Raw genomic sequence first — 16,594 nt, forward strand, 5'->3', positions numbered from 1 at the left:
AAGCCTCCCTTGGCAGTTATTTTCTCCTCATTACTTTCAAGCACAGCAGTTCTCAATTGGTTTCTGAAAACCCTCCACAAAAGGATATTTTTCTCACAGTTTGTCACTTTGATTGCCACTTCTGCAAGAACTCAAGAATGAGTGATTTCTGAATATGAGAACATGATGTTAACATGATAGCTAACACCACCAGAACCACTGTTTCTATTGCTGCTGTGAAGGTCTGTTAAAATCCACTGATCAAAAAAGCCCCATCTGCCCATAGCGGATGCTATAAAGGCCAGCTATCATGGAATCTGTGTCCTTGAAATCTAGCTTTGCTGAGGGAGATTTCAGGCAGCTCCTGTCATCTGCCTAAGACCTCTTTTTCCCAGAGTTGTTTTTATAGAGCCAGCATTTTTCATGTGACAGCTGCTGGATAGCATGCTAGTGACATCTTAACAGATTTATATCAGCTAATCAAGGGGGTTATGGGCATAGCATGTGGTTTGGTGCTGTTGCACACAAATCCTGGAATACAGCTAAAATTCTGTATTTTCCTACACTAGCTTTAGCTGCTTGTATTGGTCATTAATGCGTTCTCTGCAAAATCTTTCTGATTGATTTCTGTTTGTCATTTAGCTGTATGTTAAGGTATTAGCAATACATAGCTTGTGTCTAATGCTTTAATCAGGAGGCCTTGTGGTCCTTGGCTGAGAGACCAATGTCTTTTGCTCTGAGAAATTGAGAGGTTCTGGGACTGAGGCAGCTGCCCCATGATGAAGACAGAAATTCAGTATTTTGTTTTAATAAAGTTTGAGCCCTCCTTTTAGTCCATTGGAAGCAGATAGAGTTTCTGTGTGGAAAATGTAATAGATGACATTTGACTGAAGGTTGCAGCAGAATGTCTGCATGCAGGAAGGCCGTATTCATGTTGATCAAGCAGCAATTGATTCCAGTATTCCCCTCACATTTTAGTGCTTGGTATTGGTGTCTTAATAGTGTTTTTTCTGCATATTTTCATTAATCAAAAGTGTTAGCTACATTCTTTGCCATGTTTTCCTAGTTTAAGTGCACTAAAGTGAATTATCACAGCATAAAACTAGAAAAATAAACAAATCTTTGTTTTGATACGAGTGAGTGATAAATCAGCAGTTTAAACTCAGAGTAGGTTTCAAAATATCATTTGGTTGTAAGTGCAAAGTACCACTGAGACCTAGAGACTTCTGATAGCTCGAGACATAACATTTTCATAGCATGAAGAATCTCTTCATAGAAGCTCCAGTTAAGAAAAATGTTACGACATGTTCTTAAGTCCCACAGAAGACCAAGCACATCCTTTTCTGAGCAAGGGCCAGAAAAACAGTCTCATTTCCTCTTGCTCTTCCATTTACAATCACATAATGCCTCTGTACCAACTCAAAACATTGTATACATGGAAAAATATGTGTGTTTCATTGCAGGCAGTTATGGATAAGTGGTTCTCTCCATTCTAAAATAAATTAATCATTCTGTCTACATTTGTTCCTTATTTCATCTGCTTCTCCCATCTGTTCTCTTCCTCTCTCTCTTCCAGCTCACTCTGTTCAACTGAGATCGGAAGTTGGCCCAGCATGTGTTTGCAAATTTTATTGTATGTGTCTTCACAAGGTTTTGTTCAGAGCTTTTGGGTTTTTTTCCTTTTTAAAATCTCTTTCTTTAAAAATGGATGCAATATCCAGGCCTTTGGTCTCCCTTTTGTGGGAAGTCATGAGGTTTTCCCCTAGGGGTGGTCAAATGAGGAAGGTAGTGTTACACGAAACCTGACTGATGGAGTCTTTCTAAGCTGAATTATATGCTCAGCTCCCGGTCTTGGGGAAGACCTACTTGATAGCCAGCCACATTTAGGGAGCAGAATGTGGGGTGTTTGTGAGGCAGGACTTGGAGGCCTCTCACCTCCTGCTCTAGTGCTCCAAGCCAGAGTGACCTTTGTACCACATCAAGCGCTTTATATCCACTCTTGAGAGTATGTCCAGGTGTGGCAGGCGTTTTTGTTTTACTTAGGCATACATACCCTATTCATGTAGCTCCACGTGCAAACACTCATCAAAGTAGATTAAATAGACTAATGCTATTCATCATGAAACAAAGCTTCTAAGTGGCTGTTTTCATGACATTTCTAATTCAAACATTTCTCTATGGCTCAACCTGTCCAATAAGCAACTGGTTTGCTTCTTTTCTTCACCTGCTATGAAGGCATCTTCAATATGAAGAAAAATGCAGCAAACCAAATATGTCATTATTCACTTGGAACATGATTTAAAGTTTTGGAAGGGTCATGCATTTCTGCCCTGCTTGACTGGTATTGCTAAGAGAATCTTAGTTTGCTGCACATGACATTTGAGAACTGTTGTAGGTTTGTAGAACAACTTGATGTGTTCCAGGGCCGAACACATTTTTAACAGCCACATGGAAAGCCGTAACTCTTACTGGTGCATTTGAAAAGCAGAAAGATTTCCAGTGCAACTGAAGGATTCTGCTCTTCAGTCTGCTGCCAAAAAATTAGAGTAACTCCACTTGAAATCAGCAACATTGTTGCACTGGAGTAATATAAAAATCAGAAATCAGTTTCCAGACCTAGCATTTTTCAGTTTTTACAGTAAAACCAAGAAAAAAAACCCCACTGAATTTGGCAACCCTTTTGTTTCTTGTCTGATCCCACTGACTCTCCCTTCAGCCACTTGTCTCTCCATTCATTCAGCCTCTCACAGGCACCCAGCACTGTTTTCAGTCTGTCATTAGATTCATTACTTTCAACTACTCGTTTGTATTTATACTGTCCAGCACATATTGCAAATGAATTTGCTTCAGTGGGTTTCCTCTTCCATGCTGTTCGTTAGTGGCAGTCATGTTATTCACAGAGAGAGAAAGAGGCTTCTTGCTTTAAGTTCCTGTGCATAGTCTAGAGTAATTTTGAGCCACCATTGCTGTCCTGACCCCTGTAACCCTAGCCTGGCTTGGCAGCAGGGTCCAGCCAGGGAGCGCTGACCGTGCTCTGTGGGGCAAGAGCCTCCAAGAGATCACAGGTACTAGAAAATCAAGGGCTTTATTAAGGATGTGTGAAATGCATTTTTTAAAAAAGCTTTCACAAAGACAGCAAAAAGGACTCCTGGCAGGAGTGCCCCTTCCCCTGCCAAATTTTATATACATTCTTTAAAGTATTAAACAAATTGCATACAAGAAATAGCCTAAATTTTTTATGTGTGGGCAAAACTTATTTTTCCTTAACTTTCTTCTTAGAAACAATTGAACCATGACTCTTGAAATTTAAAAACACATGAATAACAACAGCCTGGAACAAACACCAGGCATGGAAAATTCAACTGAACTTGTAAAAGTTTAACTAAGTTATAACAGCATCTTAAAAACTGAAATGTCAAAAAGTCTCTTACTAACAATAGAGTAAGGGTGAAGTAAATCCAGCAGTTGGTTTTGGAGGGTTGATTAGGTAACAAGTAGCATCACAGGAAGAATAAATGAAAATAAATGAATGGTGGGTAGTAACAGGTAGCACACACAAATTATAGAAGTTGTAGAAAAGTTCAGAAAGTATTTCAGAATATGTTTTTTCTTAATGTATTCTTTTTTAATCATACAAAGTATTAGTGGCATATTTAATAACAGTAAGAAAAAATATAAAATACACTGGAATGTTGCAAAGTGGTGATAAAGTGATGATAAAGTGGTGATAAAGTGATTCTTTCAAACATCTAACTATTTTCATGGCTAAGGAGTAATATCTTGGGTGATCTTTTGACTTCGTTGTTCCAGTCTGATATTTTTGTAAACTGGGCTAATGTATGGCAGTCAACTCTGTGGCAGCCACTCCAATTGCAGTGATATTAGGTCCCATTCCTCCCATCCACGACGAAGAAAAGTCTCCATTGTAGGAAACATGTGGAAATCAACCTTTCCTATGCATTGCAATGTATGGTTGTTAGATATGAATGACACTACCAGTGCACATCTAGACCATGGTACAGGTGAAGCTCTCTGAAATCCTCTCTTGCACTTGGTTTTTTCACCTATTTCACCCACAGTCCATGCACCCTCTTTTCTATTGCTGAAAAAATGAAGGATATATTCCCTTTCTTTGCTCTCCTACAGGAGTTTTGCATCAGAGCAAAAATAGCTAGTATTCACTGAGGTGAACTGTCTCTAGCTGGAGTTCTTTGCCTAGCAGCTTACAGGGAGTCTTTCCTTCTGAGGAGCAAAGAGTGTTAGCAACAAAGATGGGGTAACCATTCACTGTCATATTCTATTACTATACCCACACAGTGGCTTATGAAAGGTCATCAGTCCCTGAGGGTATCAGTACAGAACCTACCAAAAACCACTGAATTTTCCTGTTTCTTGGGACCTGCTCTTGCCTAGGATTCAGGAGTAACTCTTTACACAGTTTTTTGGCCCCTCTTGTTGTCTATCTGCATAGCAGATGATTCATAAGGATATGCATCTCTATGAATGAGACATCTTGGCCTTCTCACTGGTCAGTTCCTGGGTAGAATAAAATAACTTGGGGACAGTTGTACCCCTCCTTTGCCACCTATGCTTGGAAAAGCTGCTTGTGTCTTTTGGGGAGCATCAACTCAGGCTGGTCCCTTCCAACCATTCCATTCTGTCAGCCAGGTTTGTTCCCTTACCCTGTACTATGAGGTTACCGACACATTCTAGGGATTTATTTTACTAGACAAAAGATAGCAGCTTCCCAAGACTCTGTGCAGTCAGCTATAAATCCAGCTGGACCTCAGAATAGACACTGGTGCAACTTTCAGCATTTTCAACAGTAATGAGTTAGATCACACAACAATAGAAAAAATATTATATTTTCTTTTGTTGAAATAGAAAGGAATAAGTCCCAATCCACACAGAGTCTTTCCAGGGTTCTACACAGATCTTTCAGCAACACTGCCTGTCTGAAAGTCTTTATGAAAGCTGGAGCTTTGTGGTATGCCAAATACAGAACATTCTGACAAAAGAGTAGAAAAGCATAGTCCAAAGAAAGGAATGCTTTTGTATTTAATCCCCTGAGAATATTTCTTTAGCTTTGGGCTTAATTTCTCCTCCAGTATGCTTTTCCCCAAAAGGCTTAATTTGATTTCGTACTGTCCCTTTAACATGAAACAGTGGAATGCATCATAATATTTTCTCACTTGCCAAGATTTGCTTTTCCAAATATGTGCATTTATTGGATGAGGTAAAACCAGACTGCATTACACTTGGGTAGCAGATGTGGCAGAAGTCTTCAGAAATTCCCTGGTAGATGGCTAGGACTCAGTGAATCCTACATGGTATAACATCCGAGATGTTTCAGGAAGAGACACGGACACTCTAAGGAGAATTTTTCAATGGAGAGAACTTTGAAAAAATGGCTTAGTTTTCAGATATGCTTCTGACCTTGCCAGACATGACAGAATACATTTCAACTCATCTCCCAGCCAAGACATGTTAATTATTTGATGATTTCTTTATACTGTAATTATCAGTCAGTGCTGTTGTTTTCCACCCTCAGCTGGAAAGGTGCATTTTCTGTGAAATATTGTGAAATATTTTAGTGTCATTTTCAATTTTCATTCCTAAATTGGATAGTAGAGGGATAGTATCAGTTTTATTGTGTTTTGTGTTGTATAACAAAAAAAAAAAATTATAAGAAGAGTAAGGTGGCCTACACATGGACATTATTAGTGATTACTACCATTTCAGGAGCTGATATATCTAAGGACTATGTCCTATTTTACCCAGGAGAAAAAAAGTCTGGGGGAAAGACTGTGGCCATTAGTTTGGAAAAAAAACCCCACAAAGCAGTAAATTTAGAAAAGAAGCAAAAATCATAATCTTGATTTCTAGCATTGGTTGGTCTGTGCTTGTTTCTGCTTAAGGAAAAAAATATCTTCTCACCTGAAGGTTAATGTGTATACACTCCTTCTGTTTCATGTCCTTTTAAAGCCCAAGGCCTTGCTTTTGGTTTCACTTAATCTGGGTTTTACTTTAGCCGGCTGATTTAAACCAATACACATCTGCTGCGAATGGGTCCCATTTGCCGCTGCGCACCAGGAGCGGCAAGCAGCCATTAATCCGGGATAACTTGATATTTAACCCCGGTTTACAGCTGCACATTGTCAGCGGCCTCCCCCTTTCAGCTCGCTTGTGCTGCAGCAGTGTTTTTCAAAGTGAAGGTCATGTTCCCCTCCAGGGCAAGGGGAAGGATCAAAGGGTGCCTTGGAAGCTGCAGGAGGAATGGTGTTAATCGCAAGCAGCCCCCGCTGCGGTTCCGCCGGGTTTGCTTTGATGGCAGCGCTGGTGCGAGGAGTCCCCGACCCTTCCTCCCCGCTGCCGGCTCCTCTCCTGCACACCAGCCCTGGGAGGCTCCCGGATGGGATGGGGCTGGGGAGTCACAGCACCTGAGCCAGACCCAGGGGTCGGCCTGGCTGATGCAGCGCTCTGCCACACAAGCACACGCCCTGTCACAGCCAGATGTGTTTCCAGGCCCAGCTCTCCATGCGGACACGAGGTACCAGAGCGTTGCTGGCTTCGTGCCGGCTGTGGCACAGGGTAAGAGCTGTGGTTAAGCAGCAGAGGCACAGGTTAAGCAGCAGAGCCACAAGCTGGGAGCTTGTAGCGTCAGGTCATTCAGGGTCGGCGAAAGTGGAGGCTGTAAATACTTGCTACAGTTTTGAAACTAGCCAGGAAACTACAAATTGACTTTAATTGCAGACAGTTTGTCTGCATGGAAGATGTGATTATTTAACTAATACAGCATATATGAGCAGCCATTCTGGATCAGACCAATGTTCTTATTAGCACTGTATCCTGCCTCCAGCATGAGCCAAGTATACAAAGAAAACAGGCATACTCAGTACTTTCCCCAGTTACCCTCCTTGCTGCCAGCCACTTGCAGCTCAGGGGTTTCTGAGCTACATATGGTTGAATTTAGCGGTCCTCAGTAGACTTGTCTTCTATGAATTTCTATTTCTCCTTGAACCCATGTAAAATTTTAGGATTTGCAATGTCCAAAGACAGTTTATGCCTTGATGTAGTAATTTCAGCGAGTCCTTTCTTCTCTGCCTTGGAGAAAATGAGCTGCAGCTCACACTTGGAGTCATAACAAGACAGATGAGCCAAAAGGAGTGGATGGAATTGCCACAGTTTCAAAAGGTTAAAGAAAACTCTTTTTATCCGAAGGAGGTAATATGGTCACTGTGTGCATTGAGTAGTCTCTTCAAGAATTTAAGAGATGTATCCTTTAGATGGCACAGGTTTATCTTTACAGACTTCAACAGCAGCAAATTGCAGTTGAGCTTAGCTTTGTAAGTCGCCATCAAATGGCTTGTAGCATCTGCTTTTGCTGCTGGGGGTGTTCTGGGGAGGGAATTGAAAGCAATGCTCCCTGCATAGCCATCACAAAATCAGAAAGTGAATTGCTTAGATTGGCATACAATGGGTAATTTTTTAGCTAAAGAGTGGCAGAGGTGTCTGGTCATTGATCAAATATTTCAATATCCAAAATTCAGTATATGATTTTTGGTCATTGGATCAAAGCTCTGCCAGCTTAATTTCTGCCAAGGATCCATCAAGCTTTTGTGCTGACTGCATGTTGTAAACAAGCTGTACAAATTCTCCCTGCTGATGCACTTGTCTCTAACAATGACCATCAACTGGATAGGTATACAAAGCAAGCATAAGACCTGTCTCATTTGGCTTCCAGTTTCTGTAGGTTGTTCATTTGGTTTATCAGATATTAGTTGAGGTAGAATCATAGAATCATTAAGGTTGGAAAAGGTACATCTTAAGCAGAATGTGTACTAGCTTTCCTTTTGGTAAATTCACATCACAGCCTCAATTCCTAGCTTACAGCAACAAAAAATATGCCCTTCAGAGGCTCATTTGTTTTCTCTTAGAGTGTGTATCTAAGGCCCTTAAAAACAGTATTGACCTACATCTCACCCTTAAGGACAGAAGCTGGGAAAGCTCAAAAATATCAAGTTAATGACATCTAAGCATGACATGTGACATGATAGATATGCATGTACAATGAGTGCCAAGGAAAAATGTACTGTAACATGCATGTTAGAAGATGCTGTGGGTTAGCCCTGGCAGGCAGCTCGTTCCCACCCAGATTGCTCACTCACTCTCTCCCAGCAGAATGAGAGAGACAGTTGAGAGGATTAAAGTGAGAAAATTTGTGTTTTGAGATAAAGACAGTTTAATAAGAAAGGCAGTTGTGTACACAAGCAAAGTGAAGCAGTGAATTCTTTGTTACTTCTCATGGACAGGCAGGTGTTCAGCCATCCCAGGAAGGCTGAGCTCCATCACATGTTGATAACTTGAGAAGGCAAACACCATCACTATACATGTCCCCCTTCCTCCTTCTTCTCCCAGCTTTTACTGCTAAGCACAACACCTTATGATGTGAATATCCCGATGATCACTTGGGGTCAGCTGTCCCCACTGTGTCTCCTCCCAAGCTCTTGTGCACCCTCAGCTGTGCTGTCGTGAGAAGCTCTGAGCTGCACAAGCACTGCTAAGAGTGGATAAAACATCCCTGTGTTCTCAAGACTGTTTTCATCACAAATCCAAAGCATAGCACCATAGGAGCTGCTATGAACAAAATTAACTCTATCCTTTCCAAAGCCAATCCAAAGTCTGTATATTCTCCATACACTGTGCTGAGAATATATTTGTTTGCATATCCTCACCTAGCAGTTCTAGAACTGACAGTTCTAGTATATCCTAAACATAAAGTGACAGAGAAAATAAAACAAAAAGTTCCAACAGCTAGTGTTGAGTAAAAGCTACGGATGTATTAAGATGTTATCTTCACCAGGTATCTTTTATCATCCAGGTTAACTCACTGCTTCCTTAGTTTCACCAATACTTCCTGTCAGTATTCTGAGAAAGTCTCCCAGAAGAATTGATCCAGAGCACTGACACTCTGAATTGCTCTCAGAAGAGCTGCACTGTTTGTTCTCATCAGAAGGAGGACCTAGGAAGGCCTTTGGCCTGCTATTTTAGATGCATGGAATTGGGTGACTTGATTCCTGCTTTTTCAGGGAGTCTAAGTGATTGAAAATCTTTTAAATCAATATAGAGATTCAGCCTCCATACTGATTTATGCATTTTCAGAATTGTATGTGTGTTTCCAATATGATAGATTTTAATTTAATCTGTGTTACATTACATACTGCTGTATGCAATGGCTCTCCAGTCTCTTTGTGTAATTAATGTACACCACACTTCATGATACCTCAGCACCCTAGAATAGACCTCTCAATCTGTGCAATGATAATGCTGCCAGTGGACTAGGGCACTGGAAGAGAACTAAAAAGATATGAGTTCTCTTTCCATCTCTGTTGCTGGAGGATAGCAGGAGTGTTGCTCTCTTCTTACTGCTCATTTGGCTTCCTGGTCTGTGGAATTAGGATCGTGAGTGCAACCATAACCCTCAGCGAAATGTATTAATGGAAAATCGAGGTAATCAATTTTACTGCAAGGTTTAACATTGCTGACTGCTTGTGTAGATGCTCTCTCATCAGTCAGATCCAGGATAACTTCTCAGCTCTATGCTCCTGACTCTAAGGGATACATGCTGTCACAATTCCTTGTATAAAATGCAGGCAACCGTAGGTGCAGGGGGAGCAGAGCCAGGTCACCAGGCTAAGTAGTCAAGGTGCCAGGACTGTGAAGAGTCCCATGGAACACACCTGATACAGGTATTGACTGCTGTGAGGATGCACGCCAGCTTCACACACACACACACACACGTGTATACACATATTAACACCCTGCTTCTCGTAGTAGTTGGGCCCAGAGATCAAGATCTCTGCATTTTCCCCACTGCCTTTATTAAGGGATGAGAAGAAGGGGTGCAGTTATAGTTGTCTTTTTCAGTGACAGCTATAGTGACACTTTGTTACTGTTGGAAGTACACCCATGGCATAGAGAATGTGTCTGGAAAATACCTGACATGCCATCTTTAGGGTGGCAGTGCCTGAAGGCATCTTAAATCTTGCAGATGTGAATGGTATATGGCTGTGGCATAGCTGCTGTGAGCAGCCCTTTGCCTGCTGGGCTGTGCACACAAAATGCCAGCATTGCCTGTGCCAGAGAAAACAGCTGTCCTTTTGGTAGAGATCACACAGTCGTTCTCATAACTTCTGGGACCTGATTCATGCAGATTGTGGACTCTGAAGAGCAGTGCTCTTGAAAGGACACTTAAGTAACAATGTGGATGATGAAAAATAATGTCAATGTGCTGAAGGTAAATGTAACTTCATATTTTGACTGCCCTCGGTCCTCCCAGTCTCCTTCAAGAACCACATTTAACTTCTAAAACCTGAAGAACTTTCCAAATTATCTCTTAATGGTAGATCTTTTCCTTCAGTTGTACCAGCCCACGATACTTTCCTTGTGTTCTTTTGCTTCAAATTGCATTGACCCAAGGTGTAAGACAGGCAATAAGGAAGTCTGAACTGATGGCAGATTTCAGATTCAGTGTCTCACCAGAGCTAGACATGGAAGCTTCCCAGTGCTCTCTGAGATATTTAATAGACTCAGAAAACTCTAAAGAATGAGTCTATGACCAAAAAAAAAAAATTGAAAAAAAAGAATATTTTTTTCTTTTAGGAGTTTCTAAACTGTATTAACTGAGGATACTATCTCTGTTTGAGATCCACAGTAGCTCTAGATAGGAGAATAAGAAAATTCAAAATCCTCAGCTTACTTCCAATATATTTTTCTTTAAAATGCAAAATAATCTTTGTTCAAGCATACAGAATACTTGATATTTGGCCTGGTAAGTTATAGCTTTTAGCTGCACCTCACATAACTGTACCTCAAGATAACTCACATAACTCACGTAAGGTTGACAACTTCTGAGTACAGTTGGAAGAATAAAGGCCTTTTTTCTCTATGCCTGAGTGGAAAAAGTTGGAGAAATATTATTTAGATTCAATTTGGACGGCTCAGGAAAATAGAAACAACAGACAGGTGTTTTTGGACAAATGCAAATATTTAATTTACTCTGAAATACAGCATTTAAATCAATTTTTTTGTCCTCTTCATTGCTTTTTTAATAAGCTTTTTGTGTTTCCTTACTTACAAGGTAGGCCATTCTAATGGAAAAAGGACATTTTAAAACCAGAAATAAAAATGTCAAAGCAGACCACTCTGGCTCTCCATAGACAGATATTTCATATAAGGAGAATGCGGGAAATTGCCTTTTAGTCTTCAAAATTCTTTCAGCTGATCTTGGCACGAACTTTGGTCAGTTTCATTGCCTCCAGAGCTCCATTTTTTCTACCACATCTAGTGGTATAGTGGTCAACTCTATTCAAAATAAACCCATCCGAACTGATGCCGGGAACCCCTTTTTGCCTTAGCAGTGTGTTCTGAAAACCTGCTCGTACAGGTACCATGTGCTATAGTGGTGTAGATTCCCTGCAGCAATTGTTAATTGCTTCCTCTTGTCCCAGACCCCTGGCTGCCTTTGTGCAAACCTGCAGCACTTCTGCTTACAGGCTCCATGGCATGAGCCAAAGGATCCAAGCAGCTTCTCTGGAGCAGACATGTTTGTGCAGGGGCAGGGAGCTGCTGCCTTGCACACAGGGTCCACAGAAGAGCTTAACCACAGCTTTGCATCACGGCTGAGAGCATCAACTACTCTGATCCAACTGAAATCAATGACTTCCAGTTAAATGCAGGGAAGGGAAGCACGGTAGGACAATAATGAGCTCCAAAAGAAGCCAGCCTTGGCCTTAAGGCAGTAGTGAATGTTTAGCATGAGAAACACAGCAGCACTTACGGGAGGGTCCGTTCCACAGGAAAATTCTAGGGTGACTGGCCCAGCTCTCTAGGACCACTGCCTGTCTGAAGGAGGATAGACCACAGCCCATGAAACTGGCTACTAGAGCTGAAACAGATGAATCTAAATGCTGTACCATGAGTGTTTCTTCAGTTCTGAACTTTCAGGTGCAGTACCTAAAATTGCATGATGTTCTTCAGCTAGTTTTTGTGGGAAATAGGAGGTGTCTCCTAGGCTTGCCATATTCATTCTCTCTCATTTGAAGAGTTTGCTCCATGTGTGTGGTAAGGTGGAAGTGGATAGGAAGGATGGGGTATTGCAGAATAATTACAACTTTCCTGAGCCCTTATTAAGCATATTCACGTGATGTCATCTCCTTCATTTCTTGCCCTAATGTGTGGGTTTTATGCTTCATTTACAGAGCATTAAAAAAAACCCATAGAGAATCAAAAAAGCAGACATGCAGTTGGACTGAAAGAACTGGGAAACAATAATGCTTTTTGTCAAGTCTGATTATCTTCATTTTACTCACCTAACAAAATGAGAAAACATGTTTTGAAGTGGAATTATTTGGAATCAGACTAGATGCAGGATGTGTCATTTGTCTGAGATGTAGAAATTTCTGGATTTAGTTAGGAAAACATTGCTTTAAAGGGAGTTCCTCAGAAGAAAGCAATTAAATGTCATTTAGAAAAAAATGCGTATTGTGGCATAAATGATGAAATACAATTGCAAAATGTATAGCTTTTTCTTCTGGATTTATTTTTTCTGGTTGGACCTACTCCACCAACCTGAACAGCAACAGCTAATCATACTGAAATGTGGGAGAGATTTTAGTGGTTTTGGGTGTGGGAAATTACCTACCAGAAGGACAACTACTTGTTGCTCAGGTCAGACTTACAAAGTTCTGATCTGACTCAAATTCCCAAGGGTGAGAAACAAGTGCATTGAAAGCCCATAAAAAACAATAGCAGTCTTTCTTTTTACTTTGCTGACCTTTATAAATTACTCTGAGGTTGAAATCCTGCCCTCACTAACTTCAGTGGTTCTTGGATGAGGTCCTCATGAAAGTGTTTACCACCTCCAGAGCATTTCTTAAAAAAGTGGGGAGCTTCCCTGTGCTTGCTACATGCCAACCCCACTGGCAAAGTGGAATCAGAACTCAGACGACTGTGCATAAGATCCAATGTATTTATTGATGAAAGTACTTTGAGCAGTCCTGCTGAATGCCTGCATCCCTCTTACCAAAATCTTGCAGATACTGCGGGGTTTTTTCCCTATGCTTGATTCTGCCTAAGGAATTTCTGCCATCCTCCTCCAGGGGCACTGTGCAGGTACAACAGTCCACATCCACAATCTCTGCTCCTCACAGTCAGGGCTCCCGACTGTGTATTGGAAAGGTATTGTGACATTTTAAAAGGTTTATGCTACCTTGTGACCTGATTTTTCTCCTTTAGGAGTGGGAGTGAAAACCTGGATACTTTTCGTAACAGCCAATTATCGTGTAAAAAACCCAAGAGAACTTAAGACTGCATTTTCTCCCTTAGGTTTAAGTGAAGTACTGTCCAGAAACAACTGCAGAGGCAAACATAAAAAAAAAAAAAATCTGTGTGTACATTTTGGTTAGGTTGATTCCAACCACTTTTGCGGCTTTTACAGGGACTGTCATTTGTCTGGTTTCAATATCGAAGCTTCAGAAAAGTATTAAGGTACTGAATATGAAAGCAGAAATGTGTCAGCCTCAGCCCTGCTCTCACTTGATCCCCACTAGCTGGGACAGCGGTTCATGTGCTTCAAGTGGCTGTGGTTAAAAACGCTTTTATGTCTATCTAAAGTTACCACCAATAACACAGGGCCCTCTACCAGCACTGTCGCAGGGTACAAGTTCTTGGAAGCCGTAATAACAGGATTGTTTCTCTTCCTGCATGTATGATCATTTTAACTTTAATTGTAGCCGTTCATTTATTAAAATAAATAACTCAGGAATATAACAAGTTTTAAATTCCAGCTGTTCAAACAGTCCTTTTATTTTCTTTGTGCACATGGTTTGGTGGGTAATTTATTGTATCCATTTTCTATTTTACTAAGAAATGGGCAATATATTTTCCAGATTTACTTGAGAACTGTGTATGGAACCACCACTGGTTCAACACAGGACCATAACAAAAAATGAACTTTGCTCTTTCTTTAATAGCACGTGACCTGTGATCTCATTGATTTCTGATTCTGATAATGATTCACAAAGTGATTGAGACTGCCACTGTGCAGCTTAATATTCCACCTGTCCCTTTGCTCTTCCCTTTACCTGCTAACTCCTTTTCCCTGAACTTCACTTAAATGCTTATTAGTGTCCACTGTGCCTTCTCCCAAAGGGATACTACTCTTTGTCCTTGAGATATACACCAGACTCCATTTAACAGCCTCCTTTGAGATAAGAAGCTCTGCTTCCTACATCAGACAGCTTACAGGGGATATACAGGTGTAGATTCAAGGCCAATTCTTCCCCATGCTCCTCCAGCAAAGCCAGAGAAGGGCTTCCTCACTTCCATCCCCTAAAGGAAGAGCAAGAGGGCAGAGAGGTTCTGGTCTCGAACTGTCCTCCCACGCTCTGTCAGTCCTGAGGAGATGCAGGGAAAGGGAGGCAACTTGCAGCAGCAGAGAGAGTCAGCACTGCTGGCTGGCATCCAGGCATGATTCAGAGCACAAGTTACGAAAATGTTCTTAGGAGCTGCTTATGATTTTAAACCTTTCATATACATTATTAAGTCAGACTGGAAGGGCAATATAATCACTGAATCCAAATAGGGTCTGTACAAAGGTCTTTTTTTTTGTAGTGTTGTATTCTTGTTATCACACCATCTCACACATGAAGCAAAGCTGCTGATTTTCTTGCATTCAGCAATGCAAAACATATAATGAAGCATAGTTCCACTTGTAGAAAGAGATAAAGGAAACAATATTTTGTACCTGCTAGGGAAATGGAACACACAAATATGAATGCCTTGATCTTCATTAGAATTTAAAGTTGGCAGAAGGTTTGTCTGGTCTTAAAGTGGATATAGATCCCTTTTAAACCCCTCTTTAGTACTGGAATAGTGTAAAATGTCCCTGTAAATCAAACAGGGACAGGGTCTTCTGACCATTTATCTTCTGACACAGACACTGTAAAACTCTAATGTGGTCAAGAAAGGCTGCAGCTTTTCTGCCTGGTGACAGGTTTAAATAATCTGGAAGAGTGCATGTAAGGTCTGCTTCTGCTTAAATGTGTATGCCAGTTGCCTAATTCTGATGTGTAAATGCTTCCCATATCCAAAAAATGGCAAAGCCTATATAATTCACCTCAAGTCACCCTGGAATTCTGAATCCAATTTGTGATAGGAGCCAATGTGTTCTGCTTCAGTACTTGCTTCCTTTCAAAAACAAAAAGAAAATCTCTGTGAAGGAGTGGTTGTTCACAGGGCTACTGCCTCCTGATTTTCTCTGCATGATGTTCTTCTTCACACAGACTAATTGTCAGTACTTCTGAACGTGATGTGCAGCTTCCAGCATGCTATAAGATGCTCATAGGGGAAAACATACCATTATTATGAAAGATAGTGTGCTGTCCCACAGGAGACACTTGGCAGAAGAAATAAGGAAATAAAGCCAGTTTGAAACTATAGATGAACATTTGCAGACTGTTACAATGCCTGCAAAACAGGAGAAATCCCAGCATGTTTCAGTTACATTGCCTCTCCTATATCATGTATTCCATGACGTAGGCAGGTCTGTTCCACAGTTCACAAGAAGTAATAGTGGGAGAGAATAGATTAAAGTCGAGGAAGAAAAAGCAGCAAAGACAATAGAAGCAGATTTCCTAGCTTTTTATGAGGAATGTCTAATAAGAATTCTAAAAGCTGGCCTGTCTTCAGAAATGTTTGTTTGAAGTTACAAATCCCAATAAGGATTCCTGAAAAGTATTTTAAGCCTTCTATTTAAAGGCAAGTGTGTGTGTGCATGTGTGTGTATGTTGTGGGGTCTGCATTTTAGTTCTTCACCTTGGAACAGAAGTTCTTTTTTCTGCTTATGAAGAACTACTTGTATGGTAGTGATGCTGGAGTTATGATCAATGTAAATGCTTTTAACCTAAAAGAGAACTAAAATGTCCAGATACCAGTATAGGCAGAAGGCTTGTCTGGAAAAAATTTAGGAAGTTGCTCTGAATAGAGACTAATAAAAGATCCTCTTTCCACTTACATAGTAAATAAACTAGGCTGAAAATAACTACTGTCCACAGGTATGACAAAAATAGCTGATTCCTGTGACAACCATGAACAGATGTATGAGGAAACCTTCCCAGGGTTTGCAAAGCACTGCCTGGGGGCACCAGAAAGCTTTGTAGCCTGGAATGATTGCTGATGTTCTTCTGAATACCACACACGTTACCAACCACCAGAGAAGTCAGGGATAGAGTGATTTTGTCTGAATCCCTTCCCCTCACCGCTTTGTACACATCATCACACATCCAGTCTCATGCAGAACTTTCCAAATTGAAATCACACATTGTGCTTCCCCTGAAATGTGCAAGCCATCTGCCACAACTCTGTTTGGGTTTGAGCCATTTCTTTGTGAATAGGTGCTTATCAGTTTCCCTTGTTATTATTTGTACTTTGAGGTAGGCAATGGGGGAGTCCAAGACCACCAACACTCTCTTTGTCTGACCAGATGCATACAGAATTATTTTCTATAAATAATGGAAGAAACTTCCAAAAAAATGTATTCCTATTTATTCTTCTA

Source organism: Coloeus monedula (genome assembly GCF_965178545.1).
Source record: "Coloeus monedula genome assembly, chromosome: 3".
Lineage (NCBI taxonomy): Eukaryota > Metazoa > Chordata > Aves > Passeriformes > Corvidae > Coloeus > Coloeus monedula.